This window comes from Martes martes, assembly GCF_963455335.1.
Source record: "Martes martes genome assembly, chromosome: 7".
NCBI classification, from domain to species: domain Eukaryota; kingdom Metazoa; phylum Chordata; class Mammalia; order Carnivora; family Mustelidae; genus Martes; species Martes martes.
The window spans coordinates 136,488,847-136,508,990 of record NC_137894.1 but is presented as its reverse complement, the minus strand read 5'-3'; positions in this window follow the sequence as shown (position 1 = coordinate 136,508,990).

The following is a 20,144-nucleotide window of genomic DNA, read 5'->3' as shown; positions in this document are numbered from 1 at the left end:
TCTGACTGCCTCCAACAGGGTCATGTTCCCCCATCCTTTGTCCTCGAGAAGAACTACATGTTGCTTTGCAGACATATGAAGTTCACCTCTAAACTGTAGGAAAGAACAGAGGGAATTCCTAGAGACGGAGATTTCTGGAATTTTGTGCCATGCCTGAGAGAGGATGTCCCAAGGGTCACATGTCTGGCATCGGCCATGCAGGGAAATTCTCATCATGTTGACATATCCTTCCCTCCTCAGGAGACAGGGCCTGGGAGGAGCAAGTAAACATGGAAATGGTTTGGACGTCCAGACAGAGAGCTGGTGTTCGCAGCATTTTGGGGCCAGAATGCCTGGCCAAGGAGTCCGCATGAGCACTCAGTCATGGGGCAGTTCTGATGTGGAAAGAAAGCTCAGTGCTAGGTGCTCTGACAGCTTCAAGAGCTTAGAAACACGGTGCCTTTCCTCCAGGCAGTGTGGAGTGGAGAGGTAGGCAGCCTGGTTCTGCTGCTGACGGGCTGTGTGACTTCAGGCAAGATCCCTCTCTGAGCCTTGGTTTTCCAACCCTGAAACAAAGACCAGCATACCTGCCTCAGTAACTTATTAGGGTTAAGCCAGCTAGTATGTCTGAAAGCAGTTAGCAAAGTGCCAGGCCCTGACAGGTGCTCAGAAACATCCATTTTTTTCTTCCCTCCTTCCTACGTGGCTGTACATGGCTGAGACAATGACACTTGTGGCCTGATGGCTTCCCCGGAACCAGGGTCCCCCGAAACAGCCCCCGTGGTACCCATCTCAGTGGACACTCAGGTGCGCTGGGAACAAATATTTCTAACTTCATGCTCAGGTCTGCCCCGTGGATGTAAGGATGCTGTTGTACCAGCCCCAGAGCCTCTGTCCTTGAACCGGGGTATCCCAGAGAGGACTCAGGTGTCAAGCGGACCCCTGGTCCCATCCTAGCAAGAGAGACTCCTACAAGCAGACCCACTCTTGTCAGCAGCCAGGACAGATACGCGAAGCTTGACCTTCACCTTCCCCCAAATGGCCAGGCTTCCCCAAATCTGCTGTACTATTTCCTGCCTCGGTTGCTTCGCACCGTTCAGACCCTCTCCTAGAGCCCTCTTCCCCTGTTTGCTCAGCCGGAGAGCTCTGACAAGCTCTTACGGGTCTGCTAGGACATCATCTTCTCCGCAGACGCCTCCCTCATCTGAAGTGTGGACCCCCGTGGCTCTGTGCCAGACATCTTCCTACCGCACCATTTGGAAGTCGTCTGGTTCATACCAGTTGGTATGCTGGCTCCTCGGCGCAGGCACAGGCTCGAACTCAGCTCCACCCCGCACGCCTGGCCCAGAGTGTGGCGGGCAATAGCGGCCCTGGGGATGTCTGCAGGCACGAACCCGGCTGAAGCCGACGTCCAGGCACCGACATGCTTGGTTGCAGTCGTTGCCCTAATGAGTTAGAAACCTGATGATGACGTTTATTTCTCATGCTTATGAAATTCTGAGACAAATGCAAAGTTTGGAAAAGCGTAAGGAGAGGAAGAGTAAGTAATAGTCTCTCTCCACCCGGAGAGAATTCCTGTTCGTGTATGATTCGTTTGCTTCCCGGCTTCATTTCCAATGCGTGGTTCCGTTCTGTACCGTTTGCCAGAGTTGGAATCCCTTATGTCTGTAACTCAGCAGGCTCCTTTCCCCCTGATTATCATTACAATATCATGAACACTTCTCTCAAGTTACTTGTAAATAACTTTTTTCAACAGTTGCGTAACCTCGCACCCCGGTAGCTTGGCCAGTGTTTACGGAACTCGTCCCTGTGATGAGGAATGAAGGTTGTGTCCCCAGGGGCAGTGCTATAGAGGACACTGTGATAACTCAGCTTTGTACACACTTGGTCGTCTACTTAGAGGTACAGGGCCCGCTGCGCACAGCCCGGGCTCTGCCGGGCTGCACCCTGGCCAGGAACCCGCTCAAACGGCCACAGATACGTGACGCTGATCTAGACAGTATTGATCTGCTTTTGTTTGTTTTTTTAAGTGGAGAATTCACATACAAATTCTATTCTACAGCTTCCTTCGAGGAGTCAGAAGACTGGGGGGGCCCGGGCCCCCATTCCCGCGGGCGAGCCCCTGCTGAAGCCTGTCAGCTAGGTCGGGTGGGTTGTGAGCTCTCCCCGTCATCCTGGTCTCCCGCTCACTCGGGTCCCTTCCTCTCTACAGTCTCCTCCCCAGGGAGCCGTTTACCATTGCATCTGTGCTGGTTTTTTTCTCAGTGAGAAGAGTGAGCTATTTCTCAGACGGATACTTGTTTCAAAATGCAGGCCACACCGGAAGGGCTTTGCATCTCATAAAACACAGGAGCCGTCCTCTCCTTGCTGCTGATGAAGAATGTTCCTCCTGATTGCTATGCAAGCCAAGTGTGTCTTCGTAGAAGGAATGCCACCGGGACATCTCGTGAGAGCTCCAGACAAGCCACGGAGGTTCGGAGGCCCCGGCCTGCTTCCCGCATCAAGGCTCCCTGTGAGACACCTGCTCACACTTCCGTGGGCAGCTGCTCCAGGGTTGGGGGGAGAGTGGGGAGCTGTACAGTTCGGGAGGCTCTGAGTGGCCAACGAAGACATCTGACCCAAGAGGATTGAAACAGGGAGGACATGAACATCTTACGTGACTCATGGTCCAGAGGTGCGGGCTTCGGTCACCGCTCAGCCCATGACTAGTGCTCTCGTCAGGGACCTAGGTCCCTTCCAGTCTCTCTGCTCAGCACTGATGTCACCTGAAGCTGGCCCATGTCCTGACTGCCAGATGGTGGCCAGTGACGGCTGGGCCAATGTGCCTCTTTATTCACACTCACCAGGACAAGACAGAGAAACCTCTTTGCTAACCGGAGGGATGGCTGCCTTCTGCCTGACCAGGCCGGCTTGGGACACACACCCAGCCTCGGCCAGATGTGGCCAGGGGAGGGCTGCGTGCTCCTTGGCGGTGTGAGTCGTGGCAGTGGAATGGATCTTCGGGCTCCGCGTCACGTCCACCACAGACACGTCCCCTGAGACCCCTGACTCTGCTCATTGCACTTCTGGCTTTGCATTTGCAAGGACTGGAGTTCATCTCTTCTTGAGCGAAGTCCCAAACGGAAGCCCTGCCGAAGCCAATTCTCCCCAAACCAGGCACTCAGCAGGCGCCTCTGTCCCCTCCAGCCTCTTCTCAAAGAGCAGCCAGGCTTCTCTGGCACCGCCATCATCTTTCTCTTCGACTGGGGACTCCAAATTATTCCTGGATAACCCCATATTCCAACATGTCCTTTTGTTTCAAGCCTCCGTATGGCCCCTGGAGACTGGGTGATTAAGGCAGCACCCATGCGCCTTGCAGAGCTGCAAATATTATTTTTTTTATTTTATTTATTTACTTGACAGACAGAGGTCACAAGTAGGCAGAGAGGCAGGCAGAGAGAGAGAGGAGGAAGCAGGCTCCCGTGGAGCAGAGAGCCCGATGTGGGGCTCGATCCCAGGACCCCGGGACCATGACCTGAGCCGAAGGCAGAGGCTTAACCCATCGAGCCACCCAGGTGCCCCAGAGCTGCAAATATTTCAATGAGCAGGAGCAGCGGTGTCCTCTCCCATCAGACTGCCCATTCCGTACTGTGCCTGCTCTCCGTGCTAACGCGACCGTACTGGGGCTGTGTCGGTGCGAGAACCCGGTTCTGGAGCGCTGCAGGGGGCCAGCTGCCCTAATTTCCAGGTTCCATGCCTTGCACAACGGATTGGTCTGGGCGGGAAGGTTTTCCAGCTAACCAGCCTGTGGCGTAGCCTCTCTGCCATCCGACCCCTGCATCCTGGGCCCGTGCCAGCTACTATCCGGGAAGCGCCAGCCGTGGGACTGATGAGGCGTGCCACCATCCAGGTCCCGCCGCTAAAATGTAATTACGCGTCCGCCACCATTTCCCAGGACAGGGATGGGTCCCCGGAGAGCTCTCTAAATGCACATTAGGCCCGCAGCCAAGGCTGCGTTCCCTCGCAAAGATGCTCTTTCACACTTAGCAGTGGGAGAAATCACTGAATGTCAGAACAGGAGAGGACAACTTGGGGAGGGGACCCGACACTGCAGACATCTTGCAGTGTCTACGCAGGGTTCCCTGAGACGCCGGTGACAAAGAACAATCCGTGGACGTCAGTGTCCACCCCCAGCATCAGGCTGACCTGGTGAACATGTAATGTGCCCTTGAAATAGGGACAGATGGTGCAGTTGCTGTACCTGGTGGGGACAGCGTTGGTCACGGCTTACTGAACGTTGCATAGCTTTGTTTTATCAGTTGTTGAGACAGGGCTATTAAGCCTTCTTTAGATGACAGCCAGGCTTCCCTTCCTGAAACGTACTTCAAATCATGGTCCCCTTCTCTTCGAAAACTGGCGAGGGGGGCTCAGCACGTGCCGGGCAAGACCAAACCTCAGAGCACGGCTCTCCGGGCCTCCGGGATCCAGCTCTGCCGGCTTCTCCAGCCTCGCCTTTCCCCGTGCCGTGGGCTGCAGGTGTCCTCCGAGGGTCTCACGGCCCATGCACGGACACTTGGAGCGTGGTGGGTGTCAGAAAGCCGCACTTACCCCCTCCGCCCTCCCTGGAGCGACAAGCCATGCCCCCATGACTCCAAGCACGGCAGCTGCGTTGGTTCTTGGAAAGGAGCCCCAGCTGGAACAGTCCCTTATCAGCCGGCAGTTTTGAGCAGGCGACCGCGTGCTCCTGCTCTGTTAACCTTTGGTCTGGGGCTGTCTGTCAAATTGCAGTAGGCAGCGAAAGGGAAGCAATGTCACACGGTGCTATCACATAGAACACGGGCTCCTCTCCAACTTCTCAAGAGGAATCTTGAGATTATGTTTGGGTAAGTAATAGGACTTGCAGAACGAGTGAGCGGGTCCAGGGGAGGCCTCTTTGAAGACCAATAATTAAGTGGCCAACAGCAGTTAAAGCTGACTTATTCCAATACTGCCAAACATTCGGGTTACTCTGGTAGGACCTCTGGGCTCTCGCCCTCGGGCACCTGCTCAGGTGGTGGCGTAGGAGGGCATTTCCCTTCTTCCTCACCTTTTGGGATTGAGCTCAGCTTCAAAATCTGGTTTCGATGCCTCCTCCTCCATGGAGCCTTCCTTGATTTCCTTCTCAGTCTTGCTTCATGCTTCCCTCGCCCTCAACGGCCCCATCGCTGCCCCACGCGTGTTAGCTCATATCTTCCTTTCTTGTAAAATGATGGAAATTAATAGGGGCCCTGGAGACAGACTCAAGATTGTACCCTCGGTTTGCCACAGTTGGCTTTAACACACTGAGCTAATTGCTCATGCTTTCTAAGCCTTGATTTCCCCACCTGTAAAGTGGAGCTGATAATAGGAGCTTCCTCGTAAGCTCTTGAGGGAATTAAAGTGGCGGTACGCGCAAGGTACTGGGGCTCCAGCCCAGAAGAGGCGTTCTACTGATGCACTAGGCTGTGGCGTTGATGGCAGTGACAATGGCCATAATCCCTTGATTTGTTCTGTCTTGAATTTGAGTAGTTCTCTTTACCTGTCTCCTCTTCCACGCTGGAACCTTGGAGAAGAAAGAAATTGCATCTGGTCGCTGGGTCCCAAGCAGCTACTGTGTACCTGGACCAGAGGAAGTGCTTGGCCCATGTCTGTGAAAATGCAAAATGAGATGAACCAGACCCTAAAACCGGCAGGCCAGCCCATTTCTTTCTCAAGAGAAAGAAAAGAGCCCACAATTTCTGGAGTCCACCAGAAGGCTAAGCATTCTGTCAGAAGACATATTTTCAGACTTATCTAATGTGTTTGCTCGAGTCGCTGCATGCCCGGGGGAATATGAGGTCAGACTCGGTCCACACTGGCATCTTTGAGTTCTTGCTGGTGTTTCGCCCCTTGTTGGGTTCCTGCACTTGTACACTCCAGGATGCTGGGCGGGGTGGCCTGTTCTGGCAGCTGGCTCTATGCCGCTTTCCCCCCTCCAACACACATTCTGGGGGACCGAGCAGGGAAGGGGCCGAGAGACGGGCCAAGGCCAATCTCCCACACCGACCCATTTAGTGTATTGGTCCAGAGGGAACTGGCTGGCCTGTTTTCCCATTCTTGGCACATGCCCGCAGAAATGTTTGTTTTGCAATGTCCAGGGGAGCCATGATCTAGAACAATGGTGAATGATTTATTTGGTAAAGTGTGTTTGAGTTCCAAAGTGTTGCTAAACACATTACATCGTTGTCCTCCCTTTTTGGCCCCAACCAGTGGTTTCCAGATCTGTCCAGGAAGAATTTCACTTTGTTCCCCTGAGTTTTCAAGGGGCTGTTTTATCTTTCCCCTCAATCTTGCTAACCCTTGGATAATTATCACTGGGCCTCTCAACCTTCTAGCCGTGGGTAATGCATGTTATGTAAATGTTAAAAATCAAATTTGAAAATTCCGTAGATTAAAAATGATAAAGATTAATCACAAACGAGTCCTAGTCCCTTCTGTGTCAGAATCCTAAGGCTATTAATCATAAACTAAACAAATTCTTCCCTTGGAGGATGGATTTTCAGTAAAAATCCAAACACAGAGTTACGAAGCACTTTCTTCCCCAGAATGAATCAGACTCAGGCCAGGAGTTGATTGATATGCTGTGAACCTAAGGAACATATTTTATATCTGTTTTTAAAACAAAATTGTTAGTAATTCCTCTGCTATCTTGCAGCTATCACCTTGCAATTATAGTATATCATGAACATTTTCTTATGGCATTAAATCATTTCCCCCACAATCATTTTTAATGGCTGCAGAGTATTTTGTTAAATGACTGTTCTATAATTTATTCATCCAAAATGTTATTGTTGGATGTCTGGAATGCTATTCTCTTGACGCAATTCATTGCTTTATTTGCCAAATGTCCAGGACGCATCAACCACTTGCCAGGCCTTCCAGTGGATAAATTAAGGCGCAGTCCTGGCCCCTTGGAAGCTCCCAGTCTAGGGGGAATGACCTTATGGTCGATGGCACTGGATCAAGAGTTTTACCCGCAGACACGATGGGCCCAGTGCAGAGACAGGCCAGTTTCTCTAATGGGGGTGGTGGGGGGGCGGCGCTGAGCTGCACCTGTCGGGAGTGGAAGGCTCGCACTGGGAGAGGGGCTCGCATCTCTTCTCCTTTACAGCTCCTTCTAGGGCAGTGATTCTTTTTTTTTTTTTTTTCTTAAGATTTTATTTATTTATGTAACAGAGAGAGAGAGAGAGAGATCACAAGCAGGCAGGCAGAGAGAAGAGGAAGCAGGCTCCCTGCTGAGCAGAGAGCCCGATGTGGGGCTCGGTCCCAGGACGCTGGGATCATGACCCGAGCTGAAGGCAGAGGCTTAACCCTCTGAGCCACCCAGGCGCCCCAAGGACAGTGATTCTTAACCCCCCTGAATGTTTGTCTCAGCTGGTAGACTCTGCAAATACCAACACCAGGGGTGTCCATGTGGCTCAGTCAGTTTAGTGTCTGACTCTTGATTTTGGCTCAGGTCATGGTCTCAGGGTCGTGAGATGGAGGCCTGTGTTGGGCTCTGCTCAGCGGGGAGTCTGCTTCTAGCCCTCTCCCTCTGCCTCTGTCTCTCCCCTCTCCCCCCTACTGTCTCTCTTTCTCTCTCAAATAAATAAATAAATCTTTAAAAAAATTTTAAAAAATGCCAATGCTCAGTCTGATCAAGGATAAGCCAGGAATAGGGCTTGAGCAGTGGTATGCTCATAAACACTGACCAGTCTTAAACAATTATGCATATTTACATATGTACATCAGTTTATTATAAATTTTACTAGTACAAAGGATGAGTAGGATGCAGCTTACAAAATAACTTAAAATATGCAATATTGGGGCACCTGGGTGGCTCAGTGGGTTAAGCCTCTGCCTTGGGCTCACGTCATGATCCCAGGGCCCTGGGATCGAGCCCTGCATGGGGCTTTTTGCTCAGCAGGGAGCCTGTTTCCCCCTCTCTCTCTGCCTGCCTCTCTGCCTACTTGTGCTCTCTCTCTTTCTCTGTGTCAAATAAATAAATAAAATCTTTAAAAATATATACAATACCCTTTCTTTCTTTTTTTTTTTTAAAGATTTTATTTATTTATTTGACAGAGATCAGAAGTAGGCAGAGAGAGAGGAAGCAGGCTCCCCGCTGAGCAGAGAGCCTGACACGGGGCTCGATCCCAGGACACTGGGACCATGACCTGCACCAAAGGCAGAGGCTTTAACCCACTGAGCCACCCAGGCGCCCCTACAATACCCTTTCTTATACATTCCACATCCCGTGATTCCTCCAGAAAGTGTTTGCCAAACCATAGCCTGTGCTTGCAAAGGACAAAGGAAGGTAAGTAGGCCTTGCACCAGGGTTGATGTTTTCATTTGTTAATGACTACAAAAGCTAAACGAACAACGAACAACGGAAGGCATGGGAACTTCACTGATTTGTCGGCTACGGGAGTGACTTCTTTGCTGGATTGGATACTGCTGTTTGAATACTGGAAGAATGTTCTCTCTCTTGGTTTATACTATTCATAATACAGCAGCTACAATTACGATATTCTTTGAAGTGTCATCTGCATTATTAACATTGTCTCCATGGTGTCTTAAGTGCAGATCGTCAACCAAATAACAAATCAAGGTCTGATTCGTAGCCTTTGCTGATTTCTGCAGCATAAATTCTCCCCTGGATGATTTCAAGCTATTGGTGCCACATCAGACCCGGAGGAGTTTGATGGAGGAGGTAGTGCCTCAATGTGTATAGTTTGAACCATCCTGACTCGCTGGACCTAAATGACCTAAATGAAACTGGTTTGACAATGAGGACGTATCTGACATCTTTAAGAGGAGCGATGCAGGGGTGCCTGGGTTCAGTCAGTTAAGCATCGGCCTTTGGCCTAGGTCATGATCTTAGGGTCCTGGGATTGAACCCCATGTCGGGGAAATCCCTGCTCAGCAGGGAGCCTGCTTCTCCCTCTCCTGCTCCACCTGCTTGTGCTCTCTCTCTGTCAAATTAATAAATAAAATCTTAAAAAAAAAAAAAAAAGGAGGAACGATGCATTTGTAGAGAGATGACAGGACAAAGGTTTCAGGCTCCAAGGGCAGCAGACTGCGGAAACGGAAACGCATGTGGGAAATGAAAGGAGTCAAGTTTCTGTGCAGTTTCCCCCGGTGCCACCGCTGGGCTGATGAGTCTAGACCTGTCTCTACCAAAGGAAAATTCACACCCTTCCTTGAGGCAGAAAGGGGCAGAGTGGAGAGAGCTTTTCATGCATTTGGTTCTTCTTAATTGCCTTCAGCTCAAAATAATTTTTAGGTAGAAGAGGCGTATTTTGGGATGACATATTCTAGCTTCCTTCTATACCCATTATCAAACATTTATACAATACATAAATAATAAAGTTGTATATTTTATAGTGTTCTTTTTTTCTCTTTGAACTCGTAAGTCCCCTCCATTTCCCTCCCCCCAGTTTTGATTTCAATGTAGTAAATATAGTCCTTGCTGCTTTGAAACTATGGATGTGGATAGAAATGCAGATGATTGTAATTCCCTCTGAACACAGGAACATAGTGTAAGAGGTTCCTGAATGGACTTGTCATGATGATGATTACCAGTACACGATTTGGCTAAGCAAGAGAATATGTTGCAGGTAATGTTAATGGCCAAACAAAGAAAAAGTAAAATGTTACTGGAAGTAAAATGGTGTGATGGAGTTCATGCATCTGTGGATGTGTATTATTGCAAAAATGCATGCAGGGCCAGTCTCAGTTCTATGCTAATTTTTGTATTCATAGATGTAAGTTGTGACCAGCCTTGCTCCCATAAACAAGTAGACGGTGTGGAAGTTTTGCTATGATGTCATTCTATTCTTCAGTCGTCTTCTAAGTCACAGTTGTCTCTTGTCAACAATGCATTTTAATGCTCTCTTGGCACAATTAGACCCTTCTTCAAGTTAGTTGGAGGAATTAGAAACCATCTCACTAATACAAGGGCAAGGAGATGTGGATATTTCTAGTTCTTTTGTTTGGCACCTGAGGAATTTACACCCCAGGGCAAGACCCCCTAGTAGAGAGGCTATGGGTCTGCTCTTCCTTTGTGAGGTGGGAGAAGGCAGGAGGAGGAAGGAGAGGAGCTGCCTTCCTCTTGGACTGCAGGCTGGGTTCTTGGGTGGATCAGCTTTAGGAGTCAACCGGAAGTTGAGAATCTGGAAATTGATTGCCTTCAACACGGTACACCTGAGTAACCTGTGGGTGAGTCTTCCTGTGTCCCAAGGGACATTGTCTCCCACTTTGAAGACCACTGCTGTAGACTCTCCAAGAGGAATAAAGGAGGAAACAAGGAGTTTCCTCAACCCCAGCCACAGCAGTGCTCTGTTGGGACCTGGATCCAGCAGAGCCTGCAGCTGGCATGGGGATGGGGTGGTCCCCGCAGTGCTTGCTGCAGCATCTGGTGGGTGTTAGAGCTATGGCTCTGCCCCGGGGATCATGTCTTCCTGGGCCATTTTTCATGGAAGGCCAGAAAACTCTGCTGCTAGCAGGAGCAGAAACCATCAAACCCTCATGCCTTGGTTTCCCCCATTTGAAAGTGGGATTTGCAACACCAACTTCACGGGGCTGTTGTGGGATGAAAGGAGGAAAACGACACTCTTGTGTTTTGGAAGCACCAGGAACAGCAGAAGCCCAGGGACAGAGAGGGAAGGAGGCTCCACGGTCCTTGGAAATGGTTCTGAATTCTTCAGAAACGTCACTCTACACTTAAAGGTGAAGCAAATTGTAGGGGCTCAGGCTGTATTTTCCACATCCTCCCGGGCCTTGTTTCCTCGGCTCCCCCACGGAGAGCGAACCTGTGTCTGCTTTTCCCAATGCACACCGTGTGCTGACTTCCACTCTGTCTGTCGGGCAGAAATGCCAATTTTTTTGGTTCAGTGGAAAAGATAACCCCAAAGACTATACCTGCGTTGACATGGACCAATTTTGTGGCAGTCTAGCATCTCATTTTAACCTTAAAAATATATATATATTTAGAAAATGCAGTTCCTACCAGCTCCTTGAACTCGCTCTATTACCTTACTGGTTCCCTTGTAAATAAACTGAATAAACCTTTCACTTGTGTTCATTCTGCACATATTTTTCATTATGTATATGGAACATATATAAATATATAAAATACATATTTACATAAATACATAAATATATAAAAATACATATGTGTGTATTTTTAAATGATTTTATTTATTCATTTGAGAGCAAGAGAGAGAGCACAAGTCGGGGTAGGGGCAGAGGGAGAGGGAGAAACAGACCCTTTGCTGAGCAGGAAGCCTGATGCGGGACTTGATCACAAGACCCTGAGATCATGACCTGAGCAGAAGGCAGACACTTAACTAACTTAGCCACCCAGGCACCCCTTCACTCGACATTTTAATGAGAATTATGTTTTAAACTTTTTGAAAATTATACCTGGACAGTATATCATGTATAATATAGATAGATAGATAGGCAGACAGATATAAAATTGTTTTTGATCTTATTTAATTCTCCTGATAAGCTTGGAAATAGACACTATCTCTCCCATTCTATAGATGAAGACACAAAGGCTCACAGAGGCAAAGGAGCTTTCCCAAGCGGCCCCAGATAGTGAACAGTAACAAGCGGAGAGTGGGTCGTGAAAACAAAGTCTTTAAGGTCTTGGGGTGCCTTATTTACATTTGGCTGAAACAGGTGCTTTAAAAAAAGATTTTGTTTATTTATTAGAAAGAGAGAGAGAGCAAGAGAGAGCACAATCAGGGTGAAGGGCAGAGGGGGAAGCAGGCTCCCCGCTGAGCAGGAAGCCCGATGCAGGACCCGATCCCAGGATCCCAGGATCATGACCTGAGTTGAAGGCAGATGCTTAACTGACTGAACCACCCAGGTGCCCACAGGTGACTTTTTAATGCCAAACTCACGCCCCCTCCATCTGTCTCCGAGGCTGTCTGGGTGGCCCTAAGGGGGGGTGAACCTGCCCTACTCTGTTGTGGGATTATTTCACCTACGTTCCTGCCTTCTATGCCTCAGATCACTGATATAGCAGCCTCTGGGGGCCACCAAGGGCTATGTCACCACTGTTCAGAGGCTCCAGAGCCCGTCAGAGCCCTGTGTCCAGGCGCTGAGTCTTCAGATGCCTCAAATTAGCCAGGGAGGTGGGACAAACTACGCTTGGCTCCCCTCTGTGAGGACCACCTCTGATCCAGGACCCTCTCCTCCCCCAACCCCATGCTGGCCTGGCCTGGAGGTACTCCAGAGCCCCGAGCAGCAAGGGCTCCCAGTCTGCCCCCAACCATCGCAAGTGGGACCCACCAACCCAGGAGGCTAGTGTCCCCAGAGCCGCTGATGGCACCATGTGGTAGAAATCTCCCTTTTCAACCAGGGACCCAGATATGGGTATGTGTGTTTATGTGTATAAATTCAAATGAGATTGTATGAAAGTTTAGATCCTGTGCCCTGCCTTTTACAAAACGTAAATTACAATTACAAAACATAATATTATTTTGTATGATCATGTTTCCTCACCTATTTGTACTGTATCATGTTCCCTTGTGTGGAAGTTTCTATACATTAACCAAAGGGCATCAGTGTTGCTGATGGCACTGTGCCATTACACACAGCCTTGTGATTTTTAACAAGCTGAAATGGTACAGAATGAAATACAAAGCTAAATAAAAAAAAAAAAAGGGGGGGGTGCCTGGGTGGCTCAGTGGGTTGGGGCCTCTGCCTTCGGCTCAGGTCATGAGCCCAGTGACCTGGGATTGAGCCCCGAATCAGGGTCTCTGCTCTGCGGGGAGCCTGCTTCCTCCTCTCTCTCTGCCTGCCTCTCTGCCTACTTGTGATTTCTATCTGTCAAATAAATAAATAAATAAATAAAAGAAATACAAAGCTAGTGTACGAGCCAACCCCCCACCTCCCTCCACCCTCCCACCCTTCCCACACCCTTACCCCACTCACTCTTCCCACCTTCTGCTTATCATAATTGGTGTTGTCCTTTCTCTAGTGCCCCTTGTGTGTTGGATCTGTGCTGGGGTTACGCCCCCCCCCCCCATGCAGCCTACAAAGCTGACCTTCAGGGCCTTCTAACAACTTCCTGTGGTCAACTAGCATGAGAAGACCCAGAGCTTGAATTCCACGGTCCATCCGATTTTAGAACCTCAGATCCTCAGACAGAGGAATCTGCCAGGTTGAGTGTCTTAATCACGTTTTTGTTCTCTATATTTTATGATGCTTTGACATCTTGGGGCCTTGTGGGCCTGGGAGGGATGGTTCCAACCCAGTCCTGGCTAATTCCTAAAGATAGCGAATGACTTGCCCATGAGTTAAAAGCCCATACTCCTGCCCACCCGCTTTATCAAACTCATACACCAAGTCAATCTACCCTCTGCCCTAAATCACCCAGGGCCGGTTGTGAACCACCAGGGACCACCCTTGTGGCCCAGAGCCTGCTAGAATTATCCAAACTATCCAATTCTAAACTAACTCAACGTACCCACCCTGCCTTGCCCGTCCTGTCCCACAAGAACCACAGTGAAGGCTCAGGTCCATGCTCGCCCTTCACTCCTACCTCTCGACTGACCCTGCTGCTTCCCCCCATGGCCCCGGGTGACACGACTGGTGTGCCCCTCTCTCTTGGGGCTTGTAAGTCATGACCAATTCTTCTGAGGGGCTTGTCTCTGCGTTGGTCACCTTGCCATATCTGATTAAAACAAAATCCTGGACACATTTTTAAAATAATGAGGAGGCCGATTGGTCTTGGCTGGAGACGTGGACCACCCACCCTAGTTTTTTCTCCTTGGCCCTCTGCCTGGTTCATCCACCCCAGGACATCCACCTTCCTCTGCTAGTCTGTCCAGTCTCCTCCACTGGGGCCTGGTCCATTCCCCAAATCTGCCCAAGTCTAGGCTCTAATGCTTTTGTCTAAATTGATTCAGTTTCCAAAATGCGACTTCTGGGGGCACTTCGTTGAGTCTCAGAAAGAGACTAATGTTCTTGGGAGCTGCTGGCAAAGCAAAAGGATCTGTCCACACTGTAAGCCGCACAGCGATTGGGCACCAGGAACAGGACTGCACTGTGCCGTCTTCTCAAGACCTGCTCTGTGACCAGGCTGGGACACTCAGTCATGGGACCCAAGGAAGGAGTCTTCCAGTGAGCTCATGGCACTTGCAGGAGACCCACGTTGGGTCTGGGTTTCTTTCAGATGTTCCACAGGCAGAACTTGGAGGTTTGTCTCCCTTGAAACGGAACCAAATGGCATGAAGACTGATCAGAGATTCAAAGAGGCAGGACCCTGGGGAGGGAAGTGAGGGGATCAAGAGAAGAGAAAAGTGTTTCAGTTCTTTAGTGTCTGTAATGGGGTTGCCTGGTGGAGTTGCCCAGTAGCAACACAGGGAGACCCGTGTGTATTAAGGAGACAGAGTGAGGTGAGTCGAATAGGAAGAAAAAGTACTCCTTACGCTCCATGCTTGCAGTCCTGTGGGTTTGATGGGTAGAAGGTAAGAATCACTGCCAGCATGAAGCTCTGTGAGCTTTGTACTCTGTGTGGCTGTGTGCTCTCATCTGCTCTGATATTAGGATGTCTAATAATGAATGCCCCCCGCAACCTCCCACAAAAGAAGTTTGAGGGCTCCCATGGAGCCTGAGGCAGCTGGCAATGAGAGGAGTGGGGATGGGGATAGCTAGGACATCAGTGGTCTTCTCTAGAACCTCCCATGGGAAGGGTCCAGCTAGGACATCGACGGTCTTATCTAGAACCTCCTATGGGAAGGGTTGATGGATAGGTCTGTACCTCCAAGTCATACATACACAAGCCCTGGGTCAGAGCTGCTGGTATGGACAAGGCTCAGGGGAGGCAAATTCAGAACCAGTTTGACTGTAGCCTCCAGACTCCATGTACACATCCATAGACCAGGTGGCTCGTACAGGAAGAGGCAGAGCACAAATAACTAGAAAGGCAGAAACTTTTTAACAGGCCCAAGTAGGGTTGAGAGCCATTCTCTGTTCTTTCTGGAAGTTTCATATACTCGAGGAGGACCAGGTGGTGGGCTGGAGCTGGCTCTTACAGACTCACAGCAGTGTGTGGTGCTTCTCTTCCCAGCTCCGTGCTCCATGATGTCAGGCGAAGCTGGCCTTGGGAATATTTACATCATGGCCACCAGCAATGGCTACAGATCAGCATGTCTTTTTTCCCACAGAGCTGGTCATGGAGCATTTATCAGCACATCTCTGGCAGTAGGTAAGGGTGGTGGGAAGGCACATGGGAAACAGGGGGATCTAACAGACAGCTCCCACACATGCAGTGGGTTTTGAAACTTCTACCCCTGAGTCACCTGAAAATTAATCATAACCTAGGCCTGAAAGACAGATTGTTGGTTGTGTGTGTGTGTGTATGTGTGTATGTGTGTGTATGAATTCAGTGACATATAGTGGAGAATAAAAATAGCGTGGGCTTCAGAGTCAGATAGGTCTGCCTGGGTTTGGACCCAAGCTCTGCTACCTTATCAGCTTGTGACCCTTCATAGAGCGAGCTGCAATTTCATTTGTATGGAGCAGGACAGGGGTGTCTGCCTCTCCATGGGGTGCATTTGATAAGCCAGGAATTTTGTATATTGTCTCTACTCCTCACAGCCTTTAATAAATGCGGAAAATCATGTCTTCCCTTAGTCAATAAGGGTTTCTTAATCACCTGCTAGGTAGAGCGTGGTGGGTAATGTGATGCCCAATATGTTGGCGGTATGTGGGAGTGTGGGGGCAGGGTGCAATTTTGTCTTATGATACCGTACGCAGCCCTCAATGGTCCCAGTGAGTCTTACCTCCTGGTGTTTACACCCTTGAGTAGTTCCCTCCCAGAGTCTCAGCGCTGCTCTGTGTGACCAACAGCATGTGGCAGAGTGATGGCCTGTCCCTTCCCAGATCAGATTATATGAGCCCTCAGCTCCATCTGGGGCTCTCTCTCTGGAGTCCCTCCCTCTGAGGGCAGCTAGCCACCATGCTGTGAGCAGCCCCACATAGAGACCCCTGTGGCCAGGCACTGACAACGGGTGAGTGAGCTTGTGAGGGGATTCTCCAGCCCTGGTCAAGCCTTCTGTTGACTGCGGCCCTGACTGAGAGCTTGACTGCAGCTTCCAGAGAGATGCCGAGCCCAACCACCCAGCCGAGCCCCTTCCCGATTCTGACCCTCAGAAACTGCCTGAGACAGTAAGTCCTCGTTGTCTGAAGCTGCTGAGTTTTGGGGTAATTTATTATGCAGCCACAGTGAGCACAGACGGATCTCAGAATTTGAAACTAGAGAAGTACTTTCTAATTTTACAGATGAGGAAACACAAGTTGAGATAAATCTATAGGCAACTTGCTCAAGCAGGGGGCCAAAGAGCCCTAGAGAGGAAGAAAGTCTCAGAAATCATCGATTCAACCACATCGTTAGAAAAGATAATTAAAGGGGCACCTGGGTGGCTCAGTCAGTTGAGCATCTGACTCTTGATTTCGGCTCAGGTCACGATCTCAGGGTTGTTGGGTCGGGTCCCATGTTGGGCTCCACACTCAGCAAGGAATCTGCTTGGGATTCTCTTTCTCTCTCTCTCCCTCTGCCTCTCTCCCCACTCACTCTTGTGCTCTCTCTCTCAAATACATAAATAAATAAATCTTTTTTAAAAAGAAAGAAGATAATTAAAAAGAATATTTGATATTAAATCACTGTATGGCATCAAAAAGATTGCACCCTAATATCATTCCCCCATCATGTCAACTCTTGCATTTCTCTATGGTCCCTTCTGCTGTTTGGTTATAAGCTGAACAGTTATTATTCTAACGTGTGTGTAATTTTGAGGCCAATTTCTTAAATTTTATGTCACTTTATTTACATATTGTCATCTCTCTACAAGATACAGCATTGATCATTTAACATGATATGGTATCAATGAGTCATCTTCCTAAGCCTTCCAGTAGAATATGTTTCTGTTGTGTATCATAAACAACTTTCTGAAAAACACCTATATAAGTGATCTTTTCATTTTTCTCCAGTTTTTTCCTTTTAATACATTCTTAGGAGTGGAATTAATAATGATATATGTTTTGGCTCTTAGTACAGAGAGAAGGGGTGCCAGAAGGGATGTCTTAATATCTCTTCATCCTATACTTCTGACATGTCTGGAGGTCCAGATGAGGATCTGTCTCCAGGAACTGGGCACATAATGGTCTGATTGGTCTCTAGGAAAAAAACTCAACCTCAATAGAAGGTGGGAGGCTTGCCAGAGAAATAACAACCATTATTTATTGACAGCCGACTGTATTCTGGACATATGACATTCATGCTTTCTCATACCCACAACTCTAACAGGTATTTGTGTGTGTGTTCCATTTTACAGAGGGAGAAAGTAAGGCCACAAAACTGGTACAAACCCACATCTGATGGACTCCAGTGTTTGTCTTACTACACAACATTGTCTTTTTTTTTCTTCTCACTACAGAACATTGTCTTTTTTCCCCCTTCTCACAACATAAGGTTATCTTTTTATTCATTTATTTGAGAGAGAGAGAGCGAGAGAGCAGGGGGGAGGAGCAGAGGGAGAGGGAGAGGGAGAGGCAGACTCCCTACTTAGTGGGGATCCAGACGCAGGGCTCCATCCCAGGACCCTGGGATCATGACCTGAGCCAAAGGGAGATGCTTAACTGACTGAGCCACCCAGGCACCCCTATGTAACATTGTCTTGAAGTCAACTTTTATTGCTTATTGGTGTTATATTTTGTGACCACATTGACCCCAACAGTGTTCAGTTACCGTAACCTGGAGACCAGGTCACAAAGGTATTGCTCTTCCCAGAAGTCATGTTAGTTTCAGCATCCACAGTGACACAGGTCTGCATATATTGAACTGCAAACTTATCTGCAACGGAACTTGATTGATTTCTTTCATTTCCCCTGGTGTAAGGGAAACCCCTCCATTTAAATTAGCAGTGAAATCATTTGCCCAAAGTCACCAGTGACTTACTGGGCAATTCCAGCTCAGCCCCATCCCCCATACGGTCCTAATTTATGGCTTTTTGTCCTTTCACCCCCTCCTCCATCCAGCCTAACATTTGCATTCCCAAAAGAGGTTGAAAATAACCAATTCCCCACAGTTCTTTAGGAGAACAGGTTGAGAATCAATTTGTCCAAGAGTGCCCTCCTTTGTAAAGTGAGCCAGGGTATGACTAATCCCACACACCCAGGTCCATCCGGGAGAGACAAAGCCAGGGACTGTGCGCCTCTTCCCAGGCCACCGGAAACCTGGACAGCAGCCTCTGCCAACCTTTGAAGTATCTGTTTCCTCAGCACTTCAGGCTCCGGGGAGAGGCTCCACCTTCCACCTCTGGTAAGTCGGAGGTTTTCACAGCAGAATGTCTCCCTATATGGTGGTTGTTTTTCCATGCTCCAGGCTGGTTCCCAAAATAGGTGCTGGGGAAGTGGCTCTCTTTTACTCACCAAGGGAAGGGCGTCTTCCAGAAAAGACGAAGATATCTGGGGATGGAACTGGGGAAGGGGGAGGCAGACCTTTGGGACTGGTCATTAAGGAAAAGACATTGTGTCTCGTGTTGTGGACTCCAAGTCCAGTAATCAGATGTGAGGGAGGAGCTGGGCAGCCTGGAGGGGCTGTGACTCGTTTCAGAAGAGTGACTTCAAGTACTCATAGGGGTTTGTTCTCCCATGAAGAGATCCTAGGATCACCTCTTCCCCTTTCTTTTAATTAGGGTAAAGTGCACAGTAATATAAAATTAGCCATTTTGAAGTGCACAATTCAGGGACATTTAGTACATTCACATTGTTATGCAACCGTCTTCTCTACCTAGTGATGAGAACTTTTAAGATCTACTCTCTTAAGTTTCAAATATTATCTACAGTGTTATTAACTATATTCACCACGCTGTACGTTATGTCCCTAGGACTTATTTATTTTATACCTGGAGATTTGTAGCTTTTGATTCCCTTCACCCATTTTGCCCGCCCCTTCCCATTCCTGCCGCCACCTCTGGCCACCACCAATCTAGCCTCTGTACTTGTGAGTTTGGTTTACTTTTGTTCAAGCTTCTACATAGAAATTAGATCACGCGGTGTTAGTCTTTCTCAGGCTGACTTGTTTCACTAAGCTTAACGTCCTAGCACTTCATTCTTTCTATGGATGAATGATGTTCCATGTTGTTTATCCATTCACCTATTAATGGATATTTGAGTTGTTCCCCTGCCTTGGCTGTGAATAATGCTGCTATACCTATTCATGTTTAAGTACTTATGTGAGTGCCTGTTTTCAATTCTTTTAGGTATGCACCCAGACGAATGGCAGGCTTATATGGGAATTCTATGCGCAACTTCTTGAGGGACCATTGGCTTGGTTCCCACAGCAGCTGTATCATTTTACTTCTGCATCAGCAGTACCCGAAGATTCCAAATTCTTCACATCCTTGCCAACTTTGTTATTTTCAAGTTTTTCTTTTAAATAGCCATTCCTCCGGGTGTGAAGCATCTCACCTCAGTTTTGATTTGCATTTCCATAATGATTAATGAGGTTGAGCATCTTTTCTTATGCTTGTCACCATTTGGAAAAATGTCTCTTCATGGCCCTTGCCCATTTTTTGATTGGGTTAGAATAGTTTTAACCTGGGAGCTGAACGGGGCCTTGGGGATCGTCTGTTGCCTATCCATGCACCTTCTATTTTAGATATGAGGAAACAGAAACCCAGACAGGTGTAAGGCTACCCTCAAGATGACACAGATGTTGACTGAGCTGGGACAGGGCTTGGACTCCTGACAAGATTCCATGTCCCCCTACAACTTCTTTGCAGATTTGACTGAAGGGCAGGTCACAAATCTGGACAGGTTGGGCTTTGGCTTGAAGGAAAGCTGCAGGGTAGTCAGTCCAGGGTCCCATTGATCTGGCTTGCTGGTACCCAACCTTGGAAGTAGGACCTTGAGAGTAAGACAAGGGCTATGGAGAGTGAAGCTGGCTCAATTCACATGTAAACGACATATACAGACACATGTGCATACACACATACATGTACACACACACACACACAGACACACAGACACACGGAGCATTTCCTGTTTCACCACTCTCTTTTCTCCTCGCTTTCCCACGTGATCTCTGGAATCCCCATCCCATGGCTTGTTGAGTGATTTTGTAGTTGCCT